Below are 20,074 nucleotides of genomic sequence, written 5' to 3' on the forward strand. Positions count from 1 at the left end.
TGTTTATGATTTTCTGTTTCGCGATCACCATGTACTGGGAAGGTGCTAACAAGACTTCACTGTTGCTGCCACAAAGGAGTTTTCTTTCGGAACTTCTGATGGAATTACATGGAATCCTTGCTCTTTACCAGCTCTGAATCGGCCCGATTGTGTAGGGTCCATGTATTTTGTGCTACTTTTTATGAACCTGGAGTGCATCTCTTGACATCGCTTACATTTTATATGCTCTTTGCACGTGCAGACATTTTTTCTGATCCTTACGTGATAATCCATGCAAAAACATAATACTCAGCCATTGCCGAGGAGTGGAAGGGTCCGCTGCACACCCAAGGTTTGGTAATGTTCCCAACCCTACTGAACATCTCTGGGGGATCATTTGGAGGTCACTTGTGTAATATGTTTAGCTCCCTCTTATTGGTTGCCCGGATCCATCCACGAACATGTACTTTAAAAAATTCCGTTTCTTAGGAAGATTCATGTGTCACATACAGTGGGTACGGAAAGTATTCAGACCCATTTAAATTTTTCACTCTTTTTCATTGCAGCCATTTGGTAAATTCCAAAAACTTAATTTTTTTTCACATTAAGGTACACTCTGCACCCCATCTTGATTGAAAAAAATAGACATGTAGAAATTTTTGCAAATTTATTTAAAAAAAAAACTGAAATATCACATGGTCATAAGTATTCAGACCCTTTGCTCAGACACTCATATTTAAGTCACATGCTGTCCATTTCCTTGTGATCCTCCTTGAGATGGTTCTACGCCTTCATTGGAGTCCAGCTGTGTTTAATTAAACTGATAGGACTTGATTTGGCAAGGCACACACCTGTCTATATAAGACCTCATAGCTCACAGTGCATGTCAGAGCAAATGAGAATCATGAGGTCAAAGGAACTGGCCAAGGAGCTCAGAGACAGAATTGTGGCAATGCACTGATCTGGCCGAGGTTACAACAGAATTTCTGCAGTACTCAAGGTTCCTAAGAGCACAGTGGCCTCCATAATCCCTAACCCTGTTGTGGAACCATGGGGTAATATAGACCCCAGCGCTGAATAAATTGAAATATTTCTAAAACTGGTCAATCTCAGACATTGACCTTCTATGTATTTTCAAGTAACATATTTCTGCTTATGTTGATGATATTTTTAATTTGTTTTTCAATTTTGTTTCAAAGTTATTTTCAATTTTCTGCATTTGGGACTCTCCTGACCCCATAGTACCTTTATTGTCTGACATTTTTTTTTTATATTTTCTGTTTATTCCCAGGTTTTTTATAATTGTAAATTAACAATGGCTAGTTCCAAGTGACACCAGCAGTGTTGCAGGACAGCGCAAACGGTGCTATGTTTGTCCTCGATCGAAGGACAAAAAGAAGAGATTTGTTGGCATTGACTGCAAGAAGTTCATTTGTGAAGAACATGGCGCTATGGCGTGCAGTGAATGCAAGGGCTAAATTTATTGCCAGGTCATTCGTTGTCGTTATGTTTTTACTAAAATCCACACCGTTGCAGTTATTGTGCTTTTTTTCATTGAATTTGAATACTTTTAATTATTAGTAAGGCATTTTGGTATAAATTTCAGTTTGTGTTTGATGATAAATAAATCACTTCAAAGTTACGTTTGATTTCATAACTGTGTTCTGAAATGATGACCGAATAAAACATGATTTTTCTGAACAGCCAACATGTTCATTTTAATGAAATATGACGATTTTGAGCCTGGGGTCATATTGACCCTATGGTACCAAAGCAGTGATTTTTTTTTTTTTTCATGGTTCCACAGCAAGGTTAAATGGAAGAAGTTTGGGACCACCAGAAGTCTTCCTAGACCTGGTCGTCCAGCCAAATGAGCATTCGTGGGAGAAGAGCCTTGATGAGAGAGGTAAAGAAGAACCCCAAGATCACTGTGGCTGAGCTCCAGAGATGCAGTAGGGAGATGGGAGAAAGTTCCACAAAGTCAACTATCACTGCATTCCTCCACCAGTCAGGTCTTTATGGCAGAGTGGCCTGACGGAAACCTCTCCTCAGTGCAAGACATATGACAGCCCACATAGAATTTGCTAAAAAAAAACACACGAAGGACTCCCAGACTATGAGAAATAAGATTCTGTGGTCTGATGAGACGAAGATAGACCTTTTTGGTGATAATTCTAAGAGGTATGTGTGGAGAAAACCAGGCACTGCTCATCACCTGCCCAATACAATCCCGACAGTGAATCATGGTGGTGTCCGCATCATGCTATGGGGATGTTTTTCAGCTGCAGGGACAGGGCGACTGATTGCCATTGAACGAAACATGAATGCGGCCAAGTACAGAGATATCCTGGATGAAAACCTCTTCCAGAATGCTCTGGACCTCAGACTTGGCCGAAGGTTCACCTTCCAACAAGACTATGACCCTAAGCACACAGCTAAAATAACAAAGGAGCGGCTTCAGAACAAATCTGTGACCATTCCTGACCGGCCCAGCCAGTGCCCTGGCCTAAACCCAATTGAGCATCTCTGGAGAGACCTGAAAATGGCGTCCACCAACGTTCACCATCCAACATGGCAGAACTGGAGAGGATCTGCAAGGAAGACTGGCCGAGGATCCCCAAATCCAGGGGTGAAAAACGTGTTGCATCTTTCCCAAGATGACTCATGGCTGTACTAGCGCAAAAGGGGCTTCTACTCAATACTGAGCAAAGGGTCTGGATACTTATGACCATGTGATAGTTCAGTTTTTATTTTTTAATAAATTTGCAAACATTTCTACATTTGTTTTTGTTTGTTTTTTCAATCAGGATGGGGTGCAGAGTGTACATTTATGAGAAAAAAAATTAACTTTTTTGAATTTACCAAATGGCTGCAATGCAACAAAAAGTGAAAAATTTAAAGGGGTCTGTGCACACGATGCAGATTTGGTGCAGAATTTTCTGCATGAAATCTGCACTAAATCTGCATCTCCTGGCAGAATCCGAAGGTGCGTTTTTTGCGCGTGTTTTGTGCAGATTTTATCAAAGGATTTCTATAATGGAGGGGTGCAGAAACGCTGCAGAACTGCACAAAAGAAGTGACATGCACTTTGAAATCTGCAGCGTTTCTGCACTGATTTTTCTGCACCATGTGCACAGCTTTTTTTTCACATTGATTTACATTGTACTGTAATCACAGTGCAGTTCTGCAGCGTTTCTGCTGCAGAAAAATCTGCTGCAGTTCTGCACTAAATCTGCATCGTGTGCACATACCCTTAGGCTTTCCACATTGTGCAAGGGCTTGATTTAGGTACATCCTCTCTGGCAAATTAAAAGCATGTGAGAACTGGCCCCCAACACCCAAATGTTGCAGTTTTAGGGCAATTTGACTATGAATCGAGGAAAAAAATTGTTACAGGTTACATTTTATCTGGGAACTGAAATAGCAAATTGTCTTTGTTATGCAAAAACAAACAAGCGAAATTCATTTCATTGTATCACTATGAAGGAGCTACCGTATTTGTTGGGTGCACTACCACTCACCACTGTGAATCAGAGAAAGGGAATCTGTCAGCAGATTTTTCCTGTATCATCTTAGGGCAGCATGAGGTAGGGGCTGAGACACTGATTTCAGTGATGTTGCTTATAAAGGCTGTGTGCTGTAGTTTCAATACAATAAGTGTTTTATCAGCAGGAGATTATCACTGCTGGACTAGGTGCTTCCTTATCTAACCCCGCCCTCAGCACTGATCAGCAGCTTACTGTCAATATACAATGTACATAAAAAGCTACAATGTGGACAGTTGGCTTTCTAAACTCTGCTACATCTAGAGCTCTGATTGTGACACAACTGCTGCACCCACTGAACAAAGTGACATCGCTGGAATCAGGGTCTCTTTTCCTATATCATGGTGCTCTCAGATGAGGTAGCAAAAACCTGCTTACAGATTCCTTTTAAAGGGGACTTTCTGACTGATTTAACCCCTAGTTTTGGCATTGAATACTTTTCTGTCTTTGCCTTTTTTCTAGCCTTGATTAGAGAGCCATATGTTTTTTGGGGGTTATTTTTTTCCGGCCTTTTCTCTGTGGTTTCTTGTTTGTTCAATATCTTTTAAGCAAAATGCCCAAAATCCAAAAGTGAATTGCTGTCCCAGTACCATCCATTTACAGTACAAGAAAATGGCTTTTGCAAATAAATACAATATTGGACCAGACTCTTATTATTTGGCAGTGGACGTAGCATTTGACATGATGGCGTCTTTTATGCTTTGTTGCAAGTGTGGCTTCAAGACTCTTCTTACGGGTCAAGTGATTTCCTGCGTGGCCAGAAGGAACCATGGAAGCATTTTGTTACTGATGTCTGTAAACAAAATTGTTCCATTGTGAGGTCAGAAGATGACAATGACATTACATCGAGGCGTCATATAGGTACTAATTATACTCCATGTCACTGTCTCATTCCTTCTTTAGGTTTAACCTTAATTTTGTCTGATTTTTTTTTTTTCACAGTAATCCCAAATATTCTGCTGAGCTTCGTCTTCTCATTACTGTGTCGTGCAAAGATCTCTGTGTGTACATTGTGACAGGTTAACTTTAAAGAGGCACTCGTCCTCCTATCAAAACGTTTATCCTTTTATTATGCAATCATATTATACGGCACTGTGTACTTACAATTGCTCATTCTGCCTTTCTACCCAGCACATTCTTCTCTTTTCTCTGCTCTATGTAGAAACAGGAAGTCTCTGGTCCCTGCATTTATCATTCCCCTCTTTAACTCTTGACCCAGCCGCTCCTTCTTCCCCTGCCAGGGACTTTTGCAGTGACTCCTGACTCATACAGGGAAAATTGACCTCCTATTTCAGCTTAGAGGTTAGAAGGATTCAATCAGTCAGGTCTTTAATCATGTGATGTCATAGACCTAATGGAAAAGAGAAGAATTTGCCGGGTAGAAAAGCAAAATGAGCAATTATAAATACACAGTGCTATATAATATGATGATTGCAATATATTAAGATGATACAAATTTTGATGGGAGGAGGAGGATTGCTTCTTTAAGTCCTGCACATTGTCACATGCCTCGGTGCCATGGAGGGTGGGAGTGATTCTCGTTTTATTACATTGGAGGGGGGGGGGGGTGTGGTACCAGCATACTTTTTCTTTCTATGTTCCATCTTGACACTATCCGTAACCACCCACAAAAACTCAATATTAGCATTAATTGAGCTTGATAGATGATACAAGCTGTCCGATCCACAGGCAGCATGCATCAGGCACTGTCTGGGTGATGTCAGCAAGGTGAAAAAAACTACTTTAAAATCCGCTAAGGACCGAGCAGTGCTGGAGACTGGTCAGACAGGCGGGTCCTCGGCGGCTTCTCCCCACCCCCTGCCCTAGATTGACAGGTCTATGTCTACGTGCACATACAGTTTGTGTGTGAATGCAGGGGGGTGTCCATGTTCTGATGAGCTGTAGCCCACTAGAGTAGTAGACCATGAACCTCTACCTCTGTGCAGCTGGGCGACAACACCCTGTGCATGTGTCTCATGGCAGAAAAGAAGGGTCTGCAAGAAGTATGGAAGACCAGAAGCTGCTGATCATACATGAATGCAAACAGCAGCTGGCTATTATCCTCCAGAGACCCCGAAAAGAAAGCACTAGCCAGACCAGTAGCACTAAACCAGCTGGAAGCCGACAACAGCGGGTGAGGATTGGGCACGATCCGCGTATACATTTTTATATGGGACCTAGAGGTCTTGCCCCAATCTGTAGAATATAGGTTGGCTTTTCGCTGTCTATCTTAAATGGAAACAATGGTATGTTGTAAGGGCGACGCACATTTCTTAATAAGCCCCTATTTACAAGTATCCCCTAATTTGATTCTCCAGGCCCTGCGGCTGAGAGCTACCCAGCGGTACTGTTACAGTGGTCCCTTACGATGCTCCTGGCGGTGTTTGTATAGTCACTGGGGCAATAAGCATCCCACCTACGTCAGTCTAACTCTTCCCTGTAGCTTTCAGGTAATTTTGGACTTCATCATCTGCGTGCCAATGTGACTGATGCAGACCCCCGTACCGTGCAGCACACAAGGGGACTCGTGACTTCAGTCTGGCAAATTAAGATTTTTTTTTTGGGGGGGGGGGCTTTTATCCTAAGTCATGTGGCAAGGCTCGTTAAAGGGTTGATATTGACTTTTAGGATTGCTACTTTCTATAGGTGGCGCTAGAGCTCTATTCCTCTTCCTCTCCAAAGAGACAATTTGCATATTTAATTTCCCAGAGGAACATTGTATGGCTTATAAGGCTCCTCACTCTGACAGGCCAGGCTCAGCTGATCACTCTCCAACAGGAGACCTGTTTGATTGCTTGAATGGTATTCAAAAAGTGCTTCTTTCGTGTGTCGAAGGCTAGAAATTTAGTAACATTGTTGTGTCTGAGCCATATTGCCCTTTATGGGCTTGGTTTCCTGTCAAGCAACCCAGGGGCGTAGCTAGGGTTTTGGTTCAGGGGGGCAAAACTTCTGAGTGGGCCCCTAGCCAGGTAACCTTGATTACAACTGGGTGACGCACCCTAATACTGGAGGAGAACCTCAGCAGATGACCGCGCTGTTACTGAAGATAATCTCTATATAAAGACCAACATGGATAGTACCGCCATATGGTCAGTGGTAGATACCAGCCCTACAGAGCATATAAGAAATCACAGCACAGTTACAGATAATGACTTACCGCTGACGTTCTTTCTGATGGAATTGTTCATTTTTCCCGTCTTTTCAATCTGGCCCAGACCGACATGACAACTTCTTCCAACCAGGACTTGTCTGCAGAGAATACAACAAAGACACGTTTCACTTCTCATATTCCAGCCCCATCACCACCTATTCCCAACCTGCACAAACCCCTAATCCTGCTGATACCCCAATACTGAGCCGCTGCTGCCGTATGTGTCCCTATTACTGCCCCTGATACCCCAATACTGAGCCGCTGCTGCCGTATGTGTCCTTATTACTGCACTTGATACCCCAATACTGAGACGCTGCTGCCGTATGTGTCCCTATTACTGCCCCTGATACCCCAATACTGAGCCACTGCTGCCGTATGTGTCCTTATTACTACACCTGATACCCCAATACTGAGCCGCTGCTGCCGTATGTGTCCCTATTACTACACCTGATACCCCAATACTGAGCCGCTGCTGCCGTATGTGTCCCTATCACTGCACCTGATACCCCAATACTGAGCCGCTGCTGCCGTATGTGTCCCTATTACTGCACCTGATACCCCAATACTGAGCCGCTGCTGCCGTATGTGTCCCTATTACTGCACCTTATATCCCAATACTGAGCCACTGCTGCTGTATGTGTCCCTATTACTGCACCTGATACCCCAATACTGAGCCGCTGCTGCCGTATGTGTCCCTATTACTGCACCTGATACCCCAATACTGAGCCGCTGCCGTATGTGTCCCTATTACTGCACCTGATACCCCAATACTGAGCCGCTGCTGCCGTATGTGTCGCTATTACTGCACCTGATATCCCAATACTGAGCCGCTGCTGCCGTATGTGACCCTATTACTGCACCTGCTGTGTGGTTTTGTGTGCCCTCTAAATTCTAAAGCACCCCTCTATAACATAGTAATGCCGGATGCAAGTGGCCTAAAAAACAGTGCCCATATTTTGCCCCCTAGAAATTATTATTGCCCCGTGTGCCCCACTGAAAGTCACAGTAACCGGAGTTCCCCTATAACAATAAGTGCCCACTTTACATTTAATAATGTCCCGAGTCTCCCCCTGTATAGCTCCCCTATAAACAGTATGATGCTCTCTTATACACAGTATAATGCCCCCTCACTGTATAGTACCACCCACACAGTATACTGACCCCTTAGTAGCCTTCAAACTGTTTGATGGCTCCAACGCTGTATGATGACCCCTCCATATAGTATAATGCACCAGATAGTCCTCAATATAGTATAATGCACTCCCCATAGGCCTACTCCATATTGTATACTGCTCCCCCATAAGCAGACTCTATAGCATAAGGCAGCCCCCATAGGCAGACTGTGTAATAAGGCAGCCCCCATAGGCAGACTCTATAATAAGGCAGCCCCCCATAGGCAGACTCTGTAATAAGGCAGCCCCCCATAAGCAGACTGTAATAAGGCAGCCCCCATAGGCAGAATCTGTAATAAGGCAGCCCCCATGGCAGACTCTGTAAAAAGGCAGCCCCCATAAAAAATAAATAAATACTCACCTCTCTCCTTTCTGGTTCCTCCGCTGCTCTGAGCTCACGCTCACCTATGGACTGCGGGCTCCGGGCAGTGACGTCATCGTGACCCCTATCAGTGTGACGTCAGACGCTGACAGGGATGATGGGAGACGGAGCGTAATGCTCCTTCTCTCATCAATGCGGTCAGCTGTATTGGCATGCAGCCGATACAGCTGACCCTGCGATGATGGGCGGGGGGCCCACTGCTGGCACAGGGCCCTCCCGCCTGCTCAGGGGCCCCATAGCGGCCGGGCTGAAGAGCAGGGGGATCGATTCTCCCTGCTCTGCTGCAGAATAACTATCAGCGTTCTGTACAGTAGCATTGCTCCAGGTGGTCCCCCTCAGAGCGCAGGGCCTGAGGTGATGGTCCCCTCTGTCCCCCAGGTAGCTGCGCTACTGAAGCAACTGGAACTCTTCCAACCTGTGTACCCCTTACACCAGGCACTTGTTTTCAAGACCTGAACTTCTGTGGAACTCTGTCTGATGTAAGAAGAGTACGGCTTTACCCTGGTTTTTTTTTAAAGCTTTAAAGGGAATCCGTTCGCATGTTTTTTGCTATTAATCTGAGAACAGCATAATGTAGGGGCAGAGACCCTGATTCTAATGATGTCATCTACATTGCCGCTTGTTGTAGTTTCAACAAAATCAGTGTTTTATCATTAGGACATTATCATCAGAGAACTAGCTCTCTTGTGCCATGTAGTCTTCCTGCTCTGTGGAACTCCGCTCTTGTCACCGAAAGAGAAGCCATCAATCAGGGGTGTGAGTGGGGTTATACAGAGTTCGGCATTCAGAGACCTACTAGATCTTCAGAAGAGAAAACTGTGATTTTATCAAAAATTACAGCCAGCAGCCCAGTAAAGTAAGTGACAAATCACTGGAATCGGGGTCTCTAATATTATTTCCCCATGACATTGGAACTTTAAAGGGAACCTGTCACCCCGAAAATCACAGGTGAGATAAGCCCACCGGCATCAGGGGCTTATCTACAGCATTCTGTAATGCTGTAGATAAGCCCCCGATGTTACCTGAAAGAGGAGAAAAAGACGTTAGATTATACTCACCCAGGGAAAGTCCCGCTGCTGGTCAGGTCGGATGGGTGTCTCTGGTCTGCTGCGGCGCCTCCCATCTTCATTCCAAGACGTCCTCTTCTGATCTTCAGCCACGGCTCCGGCGCAGGCGTACTTTGTCTGCCCTGTTGAGGGCAGAACAAAGTACTGCAGTGCGCAGGCGCCGGGCCTCTGACCTTTCCGGCGCCTGCGCACCAGAGACACCCATCCGACTGGACCAGCAGTGGGACCGCCCCTGGGTGAGTATAATCACAATAATTACAGAATGCTGTAGATAAGCCCCTGATGCCGGTGGGCTTACCTCACCCGCGATTTTCGGGGTAACAGGTTCCCTTAAACAGGGGCAAACCTTCAGGATGAGACAGGGTTGTACTAGTAGTAGACAACTCCTTTAAATGGTTCACAGATATGAAATTACTAGTGATGGTGTCATCTAAATGGTGCGAGTAATATCATTTCTACCTCGCGGTGACTGCTGTACGTGTGAAATTCAAAAATCTATTGCATAATCTTTATTCCTACTCTCCAAAGAAAATAAATGAATACAATTTTCAGAGCTTTATGTCTTCCCATTAAAAATAAGACTTGTCCTGAAGAAGACCAGCCTTCTTTTGACTAAGGCATCAAAAAACTATGAAGTTATTCCCCTTGGAACACAGAGGTAAAGAAATAAAAATGAAAAATATCGCTGATGCCTTAAAGATGCACTCCTCCTCCTCCCATAAAAATTTTTGTCCTCTTAATATATTACAGTCGTCATCATTATATAGCACTGCGTACTTACAATTGCTAATTTTGCCTTTCTACCCATTAAATTCTTCTTTTTCCATTACATCTGACATGGGATGATTAAAAACTGACTAGCTGAATCCTTCTAGGCTCCATGTAGAAATAGGAAGTCTCTTTTCCTTACGCGAGTCATCATTAGAACTACAATTCTACATTATCGCATGCAATTTTACGACAAAAGACCCTCACAAGAATTGCTATGTATGTAATTGATCTCTGATAAACTTACTATATATAGCATTGTTTGTTAGGGGCTGTTTGTGTATAAAGACCCCTCATCAGGCAGTTTAATGAGGAACAGGATGTCAGGCTTTTTGTTTACTGGACACCAGCATTGAACCATGGACTCTGTTGTCTACAATGGGATATGTCAGGATTCTGTCACTTTACCAGAAAAAAAAATACCGCAACATGTTGCTCTATGCATGTTATGATAAGGTAATTCAGTACCACAATGGACATAGAGGTCAGAGCACATACAGTGACCTGACAATAACCCAAAAACATAGAACGAGCTCTGAGACGTGGGAACTCTGCTGACCGCAATCCCTAATCCTCTCCAACCACACTAGAGGCAGCCGTGGATTGCGCCTAACGCTCCCTATGTAACTCGGCACAGCCTGAGAAACTAGCTAGCCTGAAGATAGAAAATAAGCCTACCTTGCCTCAGAGAAATACCCCAAAGGAAAAGGCAGCCCCCACATATAATGACTGTGAGTTAAGATGAAAAGACAAACGTAGAGATGAAATAGATTTAGCAAAGTGAGGCCCGACTTTCTGAACAGAGCGAGGATAGGAAAGGTAACTTTGCGGTCAACACAAAACCCTACAAAAACCACGCAAAGGGGGCAAAAAGACCCTCCGTACCGAACTAACGGCACGGAGGTACACCCTCTGCGTCCCAGAGCTTCCAGCAAGCAGGAAAAAACAAATAGACAACCTGGACAGAAAAAAACAGCAAACAAAATAGCAAAGCGGAACTTAGCTATGCAGAGCAGCAGGCCACAGGAACGATCCAGGAGGAAACAGGTCCAATACTAGAACATTGACTGGAGGCCAGGATCAAAGCACTAGGTGGAGTTAAATAGAGCAGCACCTAACGACTTCACCACATAACCTGAGGAAGGAAACTCAGAAGCCGCAGTACCACTTTCCTCCACCAACGGAAGCTCACAGAGAGAATCAGCCGAAGTACCACTTGTGACCACAGGAGGGAGCTCTGCCACAGAATTCACAACAGTCCCCCCCTCCCTTGAGGAGGGGTCACCGAACCCTCACCAGAGCCCCCAGGACGACCAGGATGAGCCATATGAAAGGCACGAACAAGATCGGGAGCATGGACATCAGAGGCAAAGACCCAGGAATTATCTTCCTGAGCATAACCCTTCCACTTAACCAGATACTGGAGTTTCCGTCTCGAAACACGAGAATCCAAAATCTTCTCCACAATATACTCCAACTCCCCCTCCACCAAAACCGGGGCAGGAGGATCAACAGATGGAACCATAGGTGCCACGTATCTCCGCAACAATGACCTATGGAATACATTATGTATGGAAAACGAATCTGGAAGGGTCAGACGAAAAGACACAGGATTAAGAACCTCAGAAATCCTATACGGACCAATGAAACGAGGTTTAAACTTAGGAGAGGAAACCTTCATAGGAATATGACGAGAAGATAACCAAACCAAATCCCCAACACGAAGTCGGGTACCCACACAGCGTCTGCGATTAGCGAAACGTTGAGCCTTCTCCTGGGACAAGGTCAAATTGTCCACTACATGAGTCCAAATCTGCTGCAACCTGTCCACCACAGTATCCACACCAGGACAGTCCGAAGACTCAACCTGCCCTGAAGAGAAACGAGGATGGAACCCAGAGTTGCAGAAAAACGGCGAAACCAAGGTAGCCGAGCTGGCCCGATTATTAAGGGCGAACTCAGCCAAAGGCAAAAAGGACTCCCAGTCAACCTGATCAGCAGAAACAAAGCATCTCAGATATGCTTCCAAGGTCTGATTGGTTCGTTCGGTCTGGCCATTAGTCTGAGGATGGAAAGCCGAGGAAAAAGACAAGTCAATGCCACAAAAGGCTCGCCAAAACCTCGAAACAAACTGGGAACCTCTGTCAGAAACGATATTCTCTGGAATGCCATGTAAACGAACCACATGCTGGAAGAACAATGGCACCAAATCAGAGGAGGAAGGTAATTTAGACAAGGGTACCAAATGGACCATCTTAGAGAAGCGATCACAGACCACCCAAACGACTGACATCTTTTGAGAGACGGGAAGATCTGAAATAAAATCCATAGAGATGTGTCCAAGGCCTCTTCGGGACCGGCAAGGGCAAAAGCAACCCACTGGCACGAGAACAGCAGGGCTTAGCCCGAGCACAAATCCCACAGGACTGCACAAAAGTACGCACATCCCGCGACAGAGATGGCCACCAAAAGGATCTAGCCACTAACTCTCTGGTACCAAAGATTCCAGGATGACCAGCCAACACCGAACAATGAACCTCAGAGATAACTTTATTCGTCCACCTATCAGGGACAAACAGTTTCTCCGCTGGGCAACAATCAGGTTTATTAGCCTGAAATTTTTGCAGCACCCGCCGCAAATCAGGGGAGATGGCAGACACAATTACTCCCTCTTTGAGGATACCCGCCGGCTCAGATAAACCCGGAGAATCGGGCACAAAACTCCTAGACAGAGCATCCGCCTTCACATTTTTAGAGCCTGGAAGGTACGAAATCACAAAGTCAAAACGGGCAAAAAACAGCGACCAACGAGCCTGTCTAGGATTCAACCGCTTGGCAGTCTCGAGATAAGTCAAGTTCTTATGATCAGTCAATACCACCACGCGATGCTTAGCTCCTTCAAGCCAATGACGCCACTCCTCGAATGCCCACTTCATGGCCAGCAACTCTCGATTGCCCACATCATAATTTCGCTCAGCAGGCGAAAACTTCCTGGAAAAGAAGGCGCATGGTTTCATCACCGAGCAAACAGAACTTCTCTGCGACAAAACAGCCCCTGCTCCAATCTCAGAAGCATCAACCTCGACCTGTAACGGAAGCGAAACATCTGGTTGACACAACACAGGGGCAGAAGAAAAACGACGCTTCAACTCTTGAAAAGCTTCCACAGCAGCAGAAGACCAATTGACCACATCAGCACCCTTCTTGGTCAAATCGGTCAATGGTTTAGCAATACTAGAAAAATTGAAGATGAAGCGACGATAAAAATTAGCAAAGCCCAGGAACTTTTGCAGACTTTTCAGAGATGTCGGCTGAGTCCAATCATGGATGGCTTGGACCTTAACAGGGTCCATCTCGATAGTAGAAGGGGAAAAGATGAACCCCAAAAATGAAACCTTCTGAACACCAAAGAGACACTTTGATCCCTTCACAAACAAAGAATTAGCACGCAGGACCTGAAACACCGTTCTGACCTGCTTCACATGAGACTCCCAATCATCCGAGAAGATCAAAATGTCATCCAAGTACACAATCAGGAATTTATCCAGGTACTCTCGGAAGATGTCATGCATAAAGGACTGAAACACTGATGGAGCATTGGCAAGTCCGAATGGCATTACTAGATACTCAAAATGGCCCTCGGGCGTATTAAATGCAGTTTTCCATTCATCGCCTCGCTTAATACGCACAAGATTATACGCACCACGAAGATCTATCTTGGTGAACCAACTAGCCCCCTTAATCCGAGCAAACAAATCAGATAACAACGGCAAGGGGTACTGAAATTTAACCGTGATCTTATTTAGAAGGCGGTAATCTATACAAGGTCTCAGTGAACCATCCTTCTTGGCTACAAAAAAGAACCCTGCTCCTAATGGCGACGATGACGGGCGAATATGCCCCTTCTCCAAGGACTCCTTCACATAACTCCGCATAGCGGCGTGCTCAGGCACAGATAAATTAAACAGTCGACCTTTTGGGAATTTACTACCAGGAATCAAATCGATAGCACAATCACAATCCCTATGCGGAGGTAGGGCATCGGACTTGGGCTCATCAAATACATCCCGGTAATCAGACAAGAACTCTGGAACCTCAGAAGGGGTGGATGACGAAATAGTCAGAAATGGGACATCACCATGTACCCCCTCACAACCCCAGCTGGACACAGACATGGATTTCCAATCTAATATTGGATTATGGACTTGTAGCCATGGCAACCCCAACACGACCACATCATGCAGATTATGCAACACCAGAAAGCGAATAACCTCCTGATGTGCAGGATTATTCTTGGCCAAAGGCGTAGCATCAATTCCTCTCAATGGAATAGGACACTGCAAGGGCTCCAAGAAAAACCCACAACGCCTAGCATACTCCAAGTCCATCAAATTCAGGGCAGCGCCTGAATCCACAAATGCCATGACAGAATACGATGACAAAGAGCAGATCAAGGTAACGGACAGAAGAAATTTTGACTGTACCGTACCAATGGTGGCAGACCTAGCGAACCGCTTAGTGCGCTTAGGACAATCAGAGATAGCATGAGTGGAATCACCACAGTAGAAACACAGCCCATTCAGACGTCTGTGTTCTTGCCGTTCAACTCTGGTCAAAGTCCTATCGCACTGCATAGGCTCAGGTTTAAGCTCAGGTAATACCGCCAAATGGTGCACAGATTTATGCTCACGCAAGCGTCGACCGATCTGAATGGCCAAAGACTAAAGGTACCGTCACACTTAGCGACGCTGCAGCGATACCGACAACGATCCGGATCGCTGCAGCGTCGCTGTTTGGTCGCTGGAGAGCTGTCACACAGACCGCTCTCCAGCGACCAACGATGCCGGTAACCAGGGTAAACATCGGGTAACTAAGCGCAGGGCCGCGCTTAGTAACCCGATGTTTACCCTGGTTACCATCCTAAAAGTAAAAAAAAACAAACACTACATACTTACCTACAGCCGTCTGTCCTCCAGCGCTGTGCTCTGCACGCCTCCTGTACTGTCTGTGTGAGCACAGCGGCCGGAAAGCAGAGCGGTGACGTCACCGCTCTGCTTTCCGGCTGACCGACGCTCACAGCCAGTGCAGGAGGAGTGCAGAGCACAGCGCTGGAGGACAGACGGCTGTAGGTAAGTATGTACTGTTTGTTTTTTTTACTTTTAGGATGGTAACCAGGGTAAACATCGGGTTACTAAGCGCGGCCCTGCGCTTAGTTACCCGATGTTTACCCTGGTTACCAGTGAAGACATCGCTGAATCGGTGTCACACACGCCGATTCAGCGATGTCTACGGGGAGTCCAGCGACCAAATAAAGTTCTGGACTTTCTTCCCCGACCAGCGACAGCACAGCAGGGGCCTGATCGCTGCTGCCTGTCACACTGGACAATATCGCTAGCGAGGACGCTGCAACGTCACGGATCGCTAGCGATATCGTCTAGTGTGACGGTACCTATAGACTCATTCAGACCAGCAGGCATAGGAAATCCCACCATGACATCCTTAAGGGCTTCAGAGAGACCTTTTCTGAAAATAGCTGCGAGCGCACCTTCATTCCATTGAGTGAGTACGGACCACTTTCTAAATTTCTGACAATATACCTCTATCTCATCCTGACCCTGACACAGAGCCAGCAAATTTTTCTCTGCTTGATCCACTGAATTAGGTTCATCGTACAGCAATCCGAGCGCCAGGAAAAACGCATCGATATTACTTAATGCAGGATCTCCTGACGCAAGAGAAAATGCCCAATCCTGAGGGTCGCCACGTAAAAAAGAAATAATGATCCTAACTTGTTGAACTGGGTCACCAGAGGAGCGAGGTTTCAAAGCCAGAAATAGTTTACAATTATTTTTGAAACTCCGAAATTTAGTTCTATCTCCAAAAAACAAATCAGGAATAGGAATTCTCGGTTCTAACATAGAATTCTGAACCACAAAGTCTTGAATATTTTGTACTCTTGCTGTGAGCTGATCCACACATGAAGACAGACCTTTAACCCCTTTCTGCCATTAGACGTACTATTGCGTCCATGTGGGGTGGGCTTTACTTCCCAAAGACGCAATAGTACGTCATATGCGATCGGCAGCGCTCACGGGGGGAGCGCCGCCGATCGCGGCCGGGTGTCAGCTGTTTATCGCAGCTGACATCCGGCACTATGTGCCAGGAGCGGTCACGGACCGCCCCCGGCACATTAACCCCCGGCACACCGCGATCAAAGATGATCGCGATGTGCCGGCGGTACAGGGAAGCACCGCGCAGGGAGGGGGCTCCCTGCGGGCTTCCCTGAGCCCCCCGCAGCAACGCGATGTGATCGCGTTGCTGCGAGGGTCTCACCTCCCTCCCTGCTCCCTCCAGCCCCGGATCCAAGATGGCCACGGATCCGGGTCCTGCAGGGAGGGAGGTGGCTTCACAGAGCCTGCTCAGAGCAGGCACTGTGAAGGCTGCAGCGCTGCTAGTCAGATCAGTGATCTGACAGAGTGGTGTGCAAACTGTCAGATCACTGATCTGTGATGTCCCCCCCTGGGACAAAGTAAAAAAGTAAAAAAAAAAAATTTCAAATGTGTAAAAAAAAAAAAATAAAAAAAAATATTCCAAAATAATGAAAAAAAAAATAAAAATATTATTCCCATAAATACATTTCTTTATCTAAATAATAAAAAAAAAACAATAAAAGTACACATATTTAGTATCGCCGCGTCCGTAACGGCCCGACCTATAAAACTGGCCCACTAGTTAACCCCTTCAGTAAACACCGTAAGAAAAAAAAAAAGAGGCAAAAAAACAACACTTTATTATCATACCGCCGAACAAAAAGTGGAATAACACGCGATCAAAAAGACAGATATAACTAACCATGGTACCACTGAAAACGTCATCTTGTCCCGCAAAAAACGAGCCGCCATACAGCATCATCAGCAAAAAAATAAAAAAGTTATAGTCCTGAGAATAAAGCGATGCAAAAATAATTATTTTTTCTATAAAATAGTTTTTATCGTATAAAAGCGCCAAAACATAAAAAAATGATATAAATGAGGTGTCGCTGTAATCGTACTGACCCGAAGAATAAAACTGCTTCATCAATTTTACCAAACGCGGAACGGTATAAACGCCTCCCCCAAAAGAAATTCATGAATAGCTGGTTTTTGGTCATTCTGCCTCACAAAAATCGGAATAAAAAGCGATCAAAAAATGTCACGTGCCCGAAAATGTTACCAATAAAAACGTCAACTCGTCCCGCAAAAAACAAGACCTCACATGACTCTGTGGACCAAAATATAGAAAAATTATAGCTCTCAAAATGTGGTAACGCAAAAAATATTTTTTGCAATAAAAAGCGTCTTTCAGTGTGTGACGGCTGCCAATCATAAAAATCCGCTAAAAAACCCGCTATAAAAGTAAATCAAACCCCCCTTCATCACCCCCTTAGTTAGGGAAAAATTAAAAAAATGTATTTATTTCCATTTTCCCATTAGGGTTAGGGTTAGGGCTAGGGTTAGGGCTAGGGTTAGGGCTAGGGTTAGGGCTAGGGCTAGGGTTAGGATTAGGGTTAGGGCTAGGGTTAGGGCTAGGGCTACAGTTTGGGTTGGGGCTAAAGTTACAGTTAGGGTTTAGATTACATTTACGGTTGGGAATAGGGTTGGGATTAGGGTTAGGGGTGTGTCAGGGTTAGAGGTGTGGTTAGGGTTACTGTTGGGATTAGGGTTAGGGATGTGTTTGGATTAGGGTTTCAGTTATAATTGGGGGGTTTCCACTGTTTAGGCACATCAGGGGCTCTCCAAACGCGACATGGCGTCCGATCTCAATTCCAGCCAATTCTGCGTTGAAAAAGTAAAACAGTGCTTCTTCCCTTCCGAGCTCTCCCGTGTGCCCAAACAGGGGTTTACCCCAACATATGGGGTATCAGCGTACTCAGGACAAATAGGACAACAACTTTTGGGGTCCAATTTCTCCTGCTACCCTTGGGAAAATACAAAACTCGGGGCTAAAACATATTTTTTGTGGGGAAAAAAAAGATTTTTTATTTTCACGGCTCTGCGTTATAAACTGTAGTGAAACACTTGGGGGTTCAAAGTTCTCACAACACATCTAGATTAGTTCCCTGGGGGGTCTAGTTTCCAATATGGGGTCACTTGTGGGGGGTTTCTACTGTTTAGGTACATTAGGGGTTCTGCAAACGCAATGTGACGTCTGCATACCATTCCATCTAAGTCTGCATTCCAAATGGCGCTCCTTCCCTTCCGAGCTCTGCCATGCGCTCAAACGTTGGTTTCCCCCAACATACGGGGTATCAGCGTACTCAGGACAAATTGGACAACAACTTTTGGGGTCGAATTTCTCCTCTTACCCTCGGGAAAATACAAAACTGGGGGCTAAAAAATAATTTTGGGGGGAAAGATTTTTTTTTTTAATTTTCACGGCTCTGCGTTACAAACTGTAGTGAAACACTTGGGGGTTCAAAGCTATCACAACACATCTAGATGAGTTCTTTAGGGGGTCTAGTTTCCAAAATGGTGTCACTTGTGGGAGGTTTCTACTGTTTAGGTACATTAGGGGCTCTGCAAATGCAATGTGACACCTGCAGACCATTCCATCTAAGTCCTCATTCCAAATGGAGCTCCTTCCCTTCCGAGCCCTCCCATGCGCCCAAACAGTGGTTCCCCCCCACATATGGGGTATCAGCGCACTCAGGACAAATTGGACAACAAATTGTGGGGTCGAATTTCTCCTGTTACCCTCGGGAAAATACAAAACTGGGGGCTAAAAAATAATTTTTGTGGGAAAAAATTTTTGTTTTATTTTTACGGCTCTCCATTATAAACTTCTGTGAAGCCCTTGGTGGGTCAAAGCGCTCAGCACACATCTAGATAAGTTCCTAAGGGGGTCTACTTTCCAAAATGGTGTCACTTGTGGGGGGTTTCTACTGTTTAGGTACATTAGGGGCTCTGCAAACGCAATGTGACACCTGCAGACCATTCCATCTAAGTCTGCATTCAAATGGCACTCCTTCCCTTCTGAGCCCTCCCATGTGCCCAAACAGTGGTTCCCCCCACATATGGTGTATCATCGCACTCAGGACAAATTGGGCAACAAATTTTGGGGTCCAATTTCTCCTGTTACCCTCAGGAAAATACAAAACTGGGGGCTAAAAAAATAATTTTTGTGGGAAAAAAATTTTGTTTTATTTTTACGGCTCTGCATTATAAACTTCTGTGAAGCACTTGGTGGGTCAAAGTGCTCACCACACCTCTAGATAAGTTCCTTAGGGGGTCTACTTTCCAAAATGGTGTCACTTGTGGGGGGTTTCAATGTTTAGGCACATCAGTGGCTCTTCAAACGCAACATGACGTCCCATCTCAATTCCTGTCAATTTTGCATTGAAAAGTCAAACGGCGCTCCTTCCCTTCCGAGCTCTCCCATCCGCCCAAACAGTGGTTTACCCCCACATATGGGCTATCAGCGTACTCAGGACAAATTGTACAACAACTTTTGGGGTCCAATTTCTTCTCTTACCCTTGGGAAAACTAAAAATTGGGGGCGAAAAGATAATTTTTGTGAAAAAATATGATTTTTTATTTTTACGGTTCTACATTATAAACTTCTGTGAAGCACTTGTTGGGTCAAAGTGCTCACCACACCTCTAGATAAGTTCCTTAGGGGGTCTACTTTCCAAAATGGTGTCACTTGTGGGGGGTTTCAATGTTTAGCCACATCAGGGGCTCTCCAAATGAAACATGGCGTCCCATCTCAATTCCAGTCAATTTTGCATTGAAAAGTCAAATGGCACTCCTTCGCTTCCGAGCTCTGCCATGCGCCCAAACAGTGGTTTACCCCCACATGTGGGGTATTGGCATACTCAGGACAAATTGTACAACAATGTTTGGGGTCCATTTTCTCCTGTTACCCTTGGTAAAATAAAACAAATTGGAGCTGAATTAAATTTTTTGTGAAAAAAAGTTAAATGTTCATTTTTATTTAAACATTCAAAAAATTCCTGTGAAGCACCAGAAGGG

The 20,074-nt window shown here is 45.2% G+C and overlaps 1 protein-coding gene across 1 annotated transcript in view; it reads left to right on the forward strand.

The window, feature by feature from the left end:
- Positions 1-20,074, forward strand: part of COMMD1 (copper metabolism domain containing 1) — an 86,458-nt gene that overhangs the window by 59,309 nt on the left and 7,075 nt on the right. The gene's annotated exons all lie outside the window — the stretch shown is intronic.

This window comes from Ranitomeya imitator, chromosome 5, assembly GCF_032444005.1.
Source record: "Ranitomeya imitator isolate aRanImi1 chromosome 5, aRanImi1.pri, whole genome shotgun sequence".
Lineage (NCBI taxonomy): Eukaryota > Metazoa > Chordata > Amphibia > Anura > Dendrobatidae > Ranitomeya > Ranitomeya imitator.